Source organism: Callospermophilus lateralis, chromosome 2, assembly GCF_048772815.1.
Source record: "Callospermophilus lateralis isolate mCalLat2 chromosome 2, mCalLat2.hap1, whole genome shotgun sequence".
In the NCBI taxonomy this organism is placed as follows: Eukaryota; Metazoa; Chordata; class Mammalia; order Rodentia; family Sciuridae; genus Callospermophilus; species Callospermophilus lateralis.
The window spans coordinates 46517630-46528760 of record NC_135306.1 but is presented as its reverse complement, the minus strand read 5'-3'; the positions used below and the strand labels follow the sequence as shown (position 1 = coordinate 46528760).

The 11131-nt window shown below is 35.4% G+C and overlaps 1 pseudogene; it reads right to left on the bottom strand.

The window, feature by feature from the left end:
* Window positions 1–3299: 3299 nt before the first annotated feature.
* LOC143385933 (afadin- and alpha-actinin-binding protein pseudogene) lies at window positions 3300–9212 on the bottom strand (annotated as a pseudogene).
* Window positions 9213–11131: the final 1919 nt, after the last annotated feature.

Here is an 11131-nt window from a genome sequence, read left to right as displayed (position 1 = left end):
CTAAAGACCCAAAGCTGGCAGAGATACATCATTGTCTTCCCAGTGTTTCATTTCTCCAGAACCCAGCATGGGAAAAAAATAAAAAAATAAAAGCCTATTTTCACATGCAACTGACACTAGCTCAGTTGCTGAGATTAGCTCGTGAGGGTGGAGGAAACGTGTACCAGTTCCCTTTCATATATGTATCCTTTTTATCCTCTTCCATCTGCAACTCAATGGATAGAAAATGTGATGGGTTGGAGAAATCTGTTCATTCTGGTAAAACTGTTTGGAGGTGTCAAGGCTAAGAATAGTCATAGGCTGACATTAAATAGTAGGGACACATGCTGAGCTGGCTCACCCAAAGCTGGTGTCTACAGCAGCACTCTAAATTAGAATTCAAATGGGAGACCGTTTTTAGAATATTCCTGAGTCTGATCACTCAAGGACATTTCAATTTATAGATGCAATGTGGCCCTTGGGCCAGACTGATTCAGGTGCTCTTAAAAACTGTTTTAAAAATCAGAACATAGAAGGGAAAGCTATTACAATAACCTATCATTCAGAAGAGAAATTTTCCTTGAACACAGGGACAGAACCTACATAGAGTAAGCAGGTTAAGCAATAAAGCCAGTCTAGAAGAAATTATAATGCTTTCTGAGGTCATAGAGCAACTCTGTCCTTTGAAGTTTTCCAGATTGCAGATTTTTCTCTCTGAAAGTTTAGTTGATTCAAATCTTTGCACCATCCATATTCAGAGGAGGTTGAATACATGTCTAAATCTGTGTCATCAAAAATGTCACAATTATGGCAAAAATATCCATTTCCTTTGGAAATCATGTTCGCTTCCAGTCATTGCTCCTTTATATCAATTACATGTTTGGATTCAAATGCCTGAGTGTTTAAACTGGTAGATGTAGAAAAAAACAGGTCACTCTGAGATTATATTTGGGAAGTCATTTGTCTGTGGATATAATTGATGGTCTACTCTGGAGATTTTCCTGATTTCTCTATTAAAAAAATTTTTTTTCCATGTGTTCACATTTTACCAAACTGCTATTTAAGTCTGTTTTCTTTCACAAACTATCAAAAAAGTTTGTTCAAAGAGATGTGTTAATTCACAGACTCACAGGGCAAGGAGCCTTAGGCTGGAGAGCTCATGTGGCATCAAGTACATAACCCTGCCTCCAGGCAGGACCCTGCCAAAAACCTATCAAACGAATTGAAAGTGTAACCCATCTTCTAGGGCTGGAGGAAAGAAATTTTCAGTGATTCCAATGTTTAGACACCCCATGTTGCCTATCTATATGCCTAAAAGGGATTCCTCCCATCTTGTTATTTAAAACTATCTCTTCACATTTTGTTCACCACAGAGTCGGAACACATTTGCTAACAAATCAGATAATCATATGCTATTTCACAGACATCAGGTCAAACAAAACCTCATTCCTTTTTTTCCTTTTCCTCATAGCCCTACTTATTAATTCAGTCTCCATTACTGCTCTGTGCCCATACAATGCTGTGGCAAGATTTTTTTTAAATCATATTCTTCTAAGTAAAGAAACTATGTTCTGTTTCATCCATTCACTCAACAAATATTCACTATAATCTTCCATGTTTTGAAGAAGTTCTAGAGACTGGTATTAAAGCAGTAAACAAAACAGAAAAAAATCTCTACCCTCTTGAAATGTAGAGCTAATCTGGCAAGAGAACATGAACAATCACAAAGTATGCAAGTAAAACAAAAAAAATCAGCTATAGCTAATTGGACATTTTTCTTTGAGAAGGGAAAGTCAATGGAAAATATGGGTTTAGGGACAAAGTAAGGTGTTTGGGTTTGCATCTTGAGAATCCTGTTAGATTTCCATTTCCTTAGTCAGATAATGGTTTCCAGAGCTGAAAAGTTGGCTATCTAGAAGGTAAAAATTTTGGAGTTACTTGTTAACTCAAATTTCATTTAGAATTAGCTTTCCCATTTCATATATTTTGCAGCAAGGTACCAATATATTTCCATTTCAATCAACCTCCTTATTCCACATGTCCTTATCTTTCAATTAGAGCAACTGCTTGATTTTATCAATTTTTGTTCTAATTTTCTAATGTAGTTTCTAATGTAATTTTCTAATCTACTTGACTATATTTAATCTTTAGACAATAAAAATTTCATCTTCTTCCAGATCAAATTTTTATCAAAAATAATTATGTTGACTTTGTACCTTGCCTTATGGTAAACATCTCCTATGTAACCCGCCACTGAATTTTCTAAAGCCCTCATGAAATTATTATTATGACATATGTTTTGTTGATAAAGCAATTGAAAACCAGACATTGAGCAAGTGGCCTCCAGAAAAATAACCAGTATCCTAAACACAATTTTATGCTATTTATACAGCTTCCAATGAGTTAAAATTGTTCTAAGTATCAGGTTATTTCAATACTTTGAGATATATTTTACAAGTCTGCAAACATCTTTTAAGGGCTTATTTCTTTTTTTAAGCTTTCAAATATTTATTTCCCAAATGAATTAAAAAAAAAAAAACAAAAACCTTGAATGCAACATGAAATGTGGCAATGATGCTAATGCATCTGTTAATAGAATACCACTAAAAATTTTACTGTATTTGTGGTGTGTGAAGTTTTTAAGTCTTAAAGCCTCTTTTTAAAATTTTTAATAGTTGTAGATGGACAGTGTGCCTTTATTTTATTTCTTTTTTATGTGGTGCTAAGGATGGAACCCAGTGCCTCCTCACACATGCTAGGCAAGTGCTCTGCTACTGAGCTACAGCCCCAGCCCATTAAAGCCTCTTAACATAAATATGTACATCTCTTTACAAAATGTACATACATTTCATTTCAAATATATGAAAGAGATAATTCCAAAACCACACTAAATATAATAAATATAGGACTTTCTTTGTTTAAAATCTATAGTATACATCCAAGTAAAGGCTACACTTCCAGTGCCAACTATATTAGGGACAAAAAGTAAACATTTACAATAATCATTTTCCTAAAAGTGCTATTTTTAATACCTATGCAGAGGAAACTCATTCTAATGCTTTTGTTTCCATCCAAACATCTATATCATCCTTTATTCACAGAACCAGATGTTTCTGTTACTAAAAATAGATATTCAAAGGTCTTACAACTTTTTACATAGACATAGCATTTCAGGTCTTTGGGGGAAGATAGGGAAGTCCTAACAAACAACTCAGACCATCTGGAATTATTAGAGATGACTGACTTTATGACATACCCTAAGTTTCAACTTAGATGTGAATTTCATGAACATGTTAATGAAAAAATTTCCTTCCTCATGTCTAAGATAAGTCATCTTTTTCTATATGAGAATTTGTATAGGGCAAGGAACACCTTCCTGTCACCTGGGTCTTGACACCATGCTCCACTTCAGATTTGAACATTCTCTTCCAACCTGATTTGGTTTAGTTTCTTCCGGAGTTATATTAAGAACATTGATTGAACTGTGTTCAGACAAACAGAAGTGTGTCTGGCAGAAGTCTGAAGTAGAAGGTGAAGCAGGAAGGGATCGAGTCAGCTTTGATGTACAAATTGGAGACCGATTAGACACACTGTGAGGCTTCTTTCACTGTGGCCTTGAGTGTACTATAAGACTGTCCCCATCAGAACTGCCTGAAAAGACACTGAAAAGTTTCCTATTTTCTGAGTTCTGGTGGTCAAAGGTAGATCTATTTAAAAACTTCTGTTTTACCCAAATTGTTTTTTTTTTCTTCCTTCTCTCTAATCATATATATATATGATAATCATAATCATATATATAACATATATATATATATATATATATATATATATATATATATATATATACAGCAGCTTCTGTAAAGCTTCATCTTTCTCTCCCAAAATTATTTTTCTTTTCTCTGTTCTCTTTCTCTCCCTAAAAAAGGGACCATTGTTCTTTGAGGTGTTTCTTTTCTTCCAACAGACAAGTCTGGTCATAGTGAAGTAGTGTCTGCATCACAAGCAGTAGTCAGTGGCTGCTAAGTTTTGATTATTCCTTGACGTTGCTGGATAATTTCTAACTTCAGTTTCTCAGTTTCCTGTTCAAGTTCAATATCAAGATGTGATATCACATCTTCATCATTTAAGCCTTCCAAGTGTACCTTTGCAACTTGGTTATCAAGTTTTTTCCTACATGACTTTTCAAAGTCCTCCACTGTTTGCTGATGCCGTACATAAGCGCTCTCTCATAGTTTCACAGGAAAGGTCCCACATACTATCTGGTTAGTCCTCCAGTATCTTCAACATCAGAGATAACAGTTCCAGCACTTTCATCTTCTCTTTCTCTAAGTTCCTTCTTTTGGGGAGAAAGAAGAGAAATCATTACCTATTTCATTTGCTGAAGAACCTTCTTGAGTTTAGCATGTTCCATTAGGATTGGTTTCTGACAATGCTTATAATCATCGAAAATTTTATACATCTCATCCTCTTTCCTGGCCTCCATTTTACCCATCCTCTGGGATCCTCTTTTTCCATTAGCTTCCCCCATGTAATTTAAAACATTTATGGATATTTTTTATTCTTCTTGGTCATAACAAGTTGATGTAGAAATTCCTTTAATTTATCATGTTCATGTTCTTTTCTCTATATATCATGATTATACTGAGTAGCTCAAATTGAAATGATATTTTGTGATTTTTGTACTTCATCTTACTCATTTTTCAGGAGCTGAGGCAAATTCCTATTCTTACACTTTTAACTGTATCTCTTGAAACTCAATCATTTGCCTTCCTGCTGTGCTGTAAGTTTTGCTTAGCAGTTCTGTAGATAGTCCCTATCGACTCCCAGTTTCGATTCTGTTCCCACATTTTCCAGAGCTAGAACATTCTTCTGCTGAAGTACAAGTAATTCATTCATATAATTTAAAATAGTAACTATATTTAATTCTCTCTTTACTTTGGGATTCTTCATATAATGAAGGAAAACCAAAAGTAGTCAATTCCTACCAAGATATGAAATACTTTGTTCACCATTCTTTTCTGTGCAGAAGGCACTGAAAAAGCTGTGCACATTTTTTGATAAAGGTATTGAAGAACATAGCACTTGTGGTGAGTATGAACTTGAAGGATTCATCTTTCTTTTTGAGAGAGATTTTTGCTGTCTGTAGATAGACCTGGATCTGTGACAGGCCTGTACAGGTGGGGCAGGACCCTCTGAGGGCTCTTTCAATGTGATACAAACATCTGGAAGACTGGGCTTCAGATGAGCAAGCATGCATAAAAGTTCTGCATTGATGTTTAATTGAAAGGAATGAAAACTATTTGCATTACTATGTGTTTTTATGAATTATCTTATTGAAACCTTCCCATAAAATCTGAAAAAGGAGTTAATATTACCTGAAACCTCAAACAAGTCAAATAACCAGGCCAATTCATTAGAAAATATGAGACCCTTGACTTGACTTAGGGCATGTTTGACTCCAGACCATCTTTTCTACACTATGATAATCTGTTCCACTATTGAAATAGTGGCCATCTTTTTAGGCCGTCTCTTAAGTGGAAGAATCTAAAAATTAGGGACGTTTGATTATGAATACTAAAATGCTTTCCCTGATGCTTTCATAAATTTGTAATTAAACAGTACCATTACTCTATGAAAGATAGAAAATACTATCATTAATTGAGGAAGGTATATACCCAACTCAAAAGATATCTAAAATGAAGAGCAATTGAGTGATTCACCCAAGGTTGTTCATAAAATTAAGACTTAGAATAAACACAGGTGCTTTGCCACAAATCCTGTTTTCTGTGCTACTATAGGTGTATATAATAGTGATACTTAATGCAGGTTGTGCAGTGAGACAAACACTATGAGAACTAAATTAATGATATTCTCCCAAAGTCAACATTGGCCTTTCTGCTTCTTGCCTCATCTCAGCCCTGAAAGAAGCCTGGAAAATAGGCTGTTTTCTAAAATGGATTAATTTGTGAAATTTATACCATATACCAATATTATTGGGAGTGTGATGAAGTGAGGGTTTCTTCTTCCCCTACTTCCTCCATAGTTGTTTCCTACGATAAATGCACATATTATGCAATTTCCCTAAATTATTATAATGCTTAGTATTGCTCTATTGTTGGATTTCACACTGTGAGGACAACTTCCAGGAAGGTTTATTTATAAGGTCATTTTGAAATTTAAGTAGTTAATACCCTTCCTTGGATGGTTTCCAAGACATGCCTGCTTTATGATAAATTTTTCTCTGTCATGAATAGAATCTCAGAGTATAGCAAGATTGAGTCTAATATTATTTCAACATATAGAAACAGATGAATTGAGACTGAACTTTCTTACAATAGCTAGTGGCCCCCCCCCAAAAAAAAGTTCTTAGCCATGAGAAAGAAAAAAGAAAATTGATTACAGGACCAAAGTTGCTAGAGAAAATAATTTATGAAAGTAGTTTATAATGATTCATCATTTTCAGTGCTTTTATTGCATATTCTAATATTTGTTCCTGATAGCCTGGTAAGACAGGCAGGTGAGGTATTATTTAATGTTAAAAATGCAGATGAGAAAAGTGAAACCAAAAAAGATTAGTTTACCCATCAAGAAGAGACTAGAATTTCAGGAGATTTATTGGCAGAGAGAGCAGAAGAAGTTAGGGGAGACTTCAGGGGGCCCTGAAGGTCTGACTATAAGGAAGAGCAAAAGGAGGCAAGAGGATCCAGTAGGATTCCACTGGTGCTAGAAAGTTTCAGGCAGAGGATTTAAGGTCTGCTAGCTGAAGATCTCTATCAGAAGAACAAGCCTATGGTCTTGCCAGAATGGACCTGCCTTAATTCCCCCACCTTTCTCAGTCTTTAAGAACAGCCCTCAGGAAGCATGGCCTCAAAGTGACATAGTGGTGCATCCAGAGGGGCAGTAGTTGGGAATATCAATCAATTAACCTCCTGCAGGAGATCTGAGTGTACATTTTCATGACTGCCAGTCTCTTATCATCACCCAAATACCAAGTAGAAATGGTGGGTCAATGGTGGGCCCAGAAGTGTATTTTAGGATATCAATATCCTAAAATTTTGAAAAAGATGGCCCATACATTAGTTTGTCACTACTCATCTCCTAGTATGTATTGTAATACAAATGTTTTTAAGACTTGATGGGCAAAACTTTGATGGATATATGACATTGTATGACTCACTTACTTTCACCTATACATCTACTGACGTGAAAACACATAAATGAATGATCTAAAATAAAAAACTCATTTCTCAGATGAAATAGCAACTATATTTATCAAGTACCACCATTCCAATGCATTATAAGAGAACCCTCATTTTGTTCTGAAAACAAGAGTGCAAAACATATCCATCATTCCTTCAAATTACATATGAAGACACTGAGGTTCAGAGACATGAACAACTTAAGATTTAACAGGGAATGGTAAAATCTGGATTTCAATTTGGCTTCATTGTCTATCAGAGAGAGGTGTTACCCAACCCAAAAAGATACAGATTAGAATACTGTAGCTTTAGGCAAGTCCATCCATTTAATTACTTAAACAACATTCCTGGAACTGGGCATAATCCTGGAGACTCAGAAAACTGAGGCAAAAGGATTGCAAGTTGGAGGCCAGCCTCAGCAACTTAGCGAGGCCCTTAACAACTTAGGGAGACCCTGTCTTAAAAAAATTAAAAGGACTGGTGATACAGCTCAGTAGTAATGCATCACTGGGTTCAATATCCAATACAAAAAAAAAATACACATCTTAGAATATTTTACTTTAAAAGTAGACCAATGAAAGTTTTAAAAGTGATTTTTAAAAGTTTTAAATTAAAACTTTTAAAAGTGATGATTGTCTTTGTAATAGGAAGAATGATTTTCCATATCCACTGCCTATCCCACTTCTGATAAAACAACCTGGTAAGAATCCTTCTGGGGATTATGGAAAAAGAATCCTACTAAATTATGTTTCTTCTTGGTATATTATTTGAGACTATAGGATACAAGTCTAATTTTTATCTAATGGATTAAAATTTTTCTTTATCTGCAAACACATAGAAAGATCAGAAGTCAAATATAATTGCTGTTTTTCACCCTTAACACAATATCCTTGTCATAGGGTATGCTTATTTTCTGAGCTTAAAACACTCTTTTCTGTATCTCTGCCATTAAAATTAGTCTTTAAAACTCAGTTTATACCTACTTGTCATTCACCACCCATGGAATCTTTGACATCTTCCCACCATCCACCCTTCCTCAACACAATCACAGGGTGGCTGACTCAGCAGTATCATACCACTCTGCACAGATTTGTTTCTTTGCCTTGAGAGCCAAAGAATGCCTGTCAACAGAAAATTGCTTTTATTCAGTCAGGCTTCTCTCCCTTAGAAAAATATAGGTGGGCTGGGCATGGTGGCACATGTCTGTAATCCCATCCACTCAGGACAGTGAGGCAGGAGATCACAAATTTGAAGCCAGTCTGGGAAATTTAGTGACAGCCTTTCTCAAAATCAAAAATGAAACAGGTTGGGGATATAGCTTAGTGGTACAGCACCCTGAATTCAATCCCCAGTATGACAAAAAAGAAAGGAAGGAAGGAAGGAAGGAAGAAGGGATGTATCACAGCCTTTGGGACAGGAGTCCCCTGTGTTTCTCCTTCGCCAGCAGAGCAATAAAACTTTTTTTTTCCTTTTTCTAAAAATTGCATCCTCATTACTGAATTGGCACTGGGGACAAGGACTGAGCTTTCCATGACAAATTTGGCACCCCAGATGGGACACAAGAGCAGCCCCAGCTCCAGCTTTCTTGGGAAGGCCTGGCACTCCAAGGAACCCCACTTCCATGCTGAGGATATAAGGTAACTGGCAAATTTATTGAGAACCAACTGCTGGAGAGTTCAGAGACAGGTAAGTTTGCTTCAAGTAGAACCAGAGGACCTAGTCCTGTGAGGAAAGGGAGGGACTGAGGGACCATCCCAGCAGCTATCAAGCTCCTTTTGCCTCAGGGAACTCCTGAGTTCTCTTCCTGAATGGAATTCAGAAAAATCCTGACAACTCTGGCTGTCTGTATGGTCACTGCCCTATGTATGCAATGTCCAGTCACACGCAATCTACCACTGTGGACCTCTACCCTGCTCTGATGCTACATACTCCTACCTGTTCATGCTCCACAGAGAACAAAGATTTTGAGTTCCTGGTTATATCCCCCAACTTGCCCTCCTTTAGCAGGAAGCAGCTTGGGATATTTTTGCCCATTTTCCCATAGAAATACAATGTAGAAATTGACAGTGGGGAAATGTAATAGTAGTCCACTATATGCTTTGAACATAGCCCTAGCTACTCTACCACTGCAACTTATTTTTTTTTTAATTTTTATTTGTTCTTTTTAGTTATACATGACAGTAGAATCCATTTTGACAGGTACGTACATGGATATAACTTATTTTAAAAATAGTCATGTTTCTTTCTCTTTCTCTGTCCCTGCTACCAATTTCTCCCCATTCCTAATGTCAGGGGAAACACAATTACCTTTCTTCCCCATTTTAGGCAGATTTATCTGTCCTTGAAACACATCTACCAGAGGAATGAAATAACCCACACTTGGGGAATGTTACCAGAAGATCTCAGAAATGACTATCTCCCAAATTAACAAATGAATTGCAACTCCAACAGAGAATATGTGGAATGTAGACTTTGAGTCACCTCTTTAAAAGCTCCCTGTTCCTGCTGATGGGCAGAATCACAGCCTTAGGGACAGGGGTCCGCAGTGTTTCTCTTTTGCTAGAAAAACAAGAAAACTTTTTTCTTTTTTTTTCAAAAATAAAAAGGAAGGAAGGAAGGAGAAAGAGAAGAAGAGGAGGAAGAAGAGGAGGAGGTGAAGGAGGGGGAAGAAGGAGAGGAAAGCACACAGCACAGAGAAATTAACCACTGATTCTATAAATCTTGATAAATAATGCCCATTTATCCATAGTCTACTAATTTCCCTTCTCCAAGTGCAGTCATATGATTTTTGCAAGGAAAATTTCAGTTAATCTTTTGTTCCTTTTTCTGTTATCATTACCATCAAAACAAAGCCATAGAGATTAATATCATAAGCATGTTATAACCTTAAGATAACATTCAAAATAATACATAGATGATAGAATGATAAATAGCTGGACGGACAAAGTATGCAAAACTATATTAGTATAAAAACCCAAATATGTGCAAAAGTTTTGAAAAATATTAACTTAATATTTCATGTGAATAGAAACTCAACATAAATGATATATTGAGCATGACTTCAGTGTTAAATAAACTTTTTCTTTGCATTAACATTGAATTCAAATTGTCTTAATGTGTCCAAATATAGTATACTATTAGGTTTTCATCTAAGGAACAAAAATGAACAAGTGCCTTATAAGTCTTCAATAAGTTGTAATACAGTGGTTTTAATTTTGTAGAGTGTCAATAGAATAATGTAAATAATCTTATCTCATCTGACTTAGTATTATATAGTTTATGAATCAGAATATTTTATCAGACTATAAACCTATTGACTTTAGACAACCTTATAAAGTTCCAAAAGGCTAGGTGAATATATTGCATATAACATACATGAGTAGATATTTATCAAGTTCCCTTATAACATAAAAATAAAAATTGAAATAGAAAATAAATATCTTTAAAAATGAAAAAATCAATATATGGTTTCCTTTGGATAAATAAAAAGCCACTATTATGTCTAATATAGCCATACAATGGTTTCATCACTTTTGTCCACCAAAAAGCACATTTATAGAACATTAAGCTCATCTGAGTATTATGTTATAAACCCAAAGGCATAGCATAGAAAATTGCTGTGTCCTGTCTCCCAATAATATTCTTTTGAAAGAACAAAGCAACCTGGTCATCAGGAAAATCACATTGCAAATCTTTCTGAGAGAAAAAAATGCTTTATATTAATATTTGAAAAATGTAAAAATGTGACTCAGTGCAGATATAAGTTTATTCCAAATGTATGTTTATGGAGAACAGATTATTCTATGGTTAAAAACAGATTGTTATATATTGAAAAAAAAAAAACAAAAACAGAGTTTGATGAGATAAATCCACCCATCATTTACCTATGTGACCCTGAACACATAACTTGGTCTCTCACATTCTACCTCCTTTTCCTGGATACCAAGAGCACA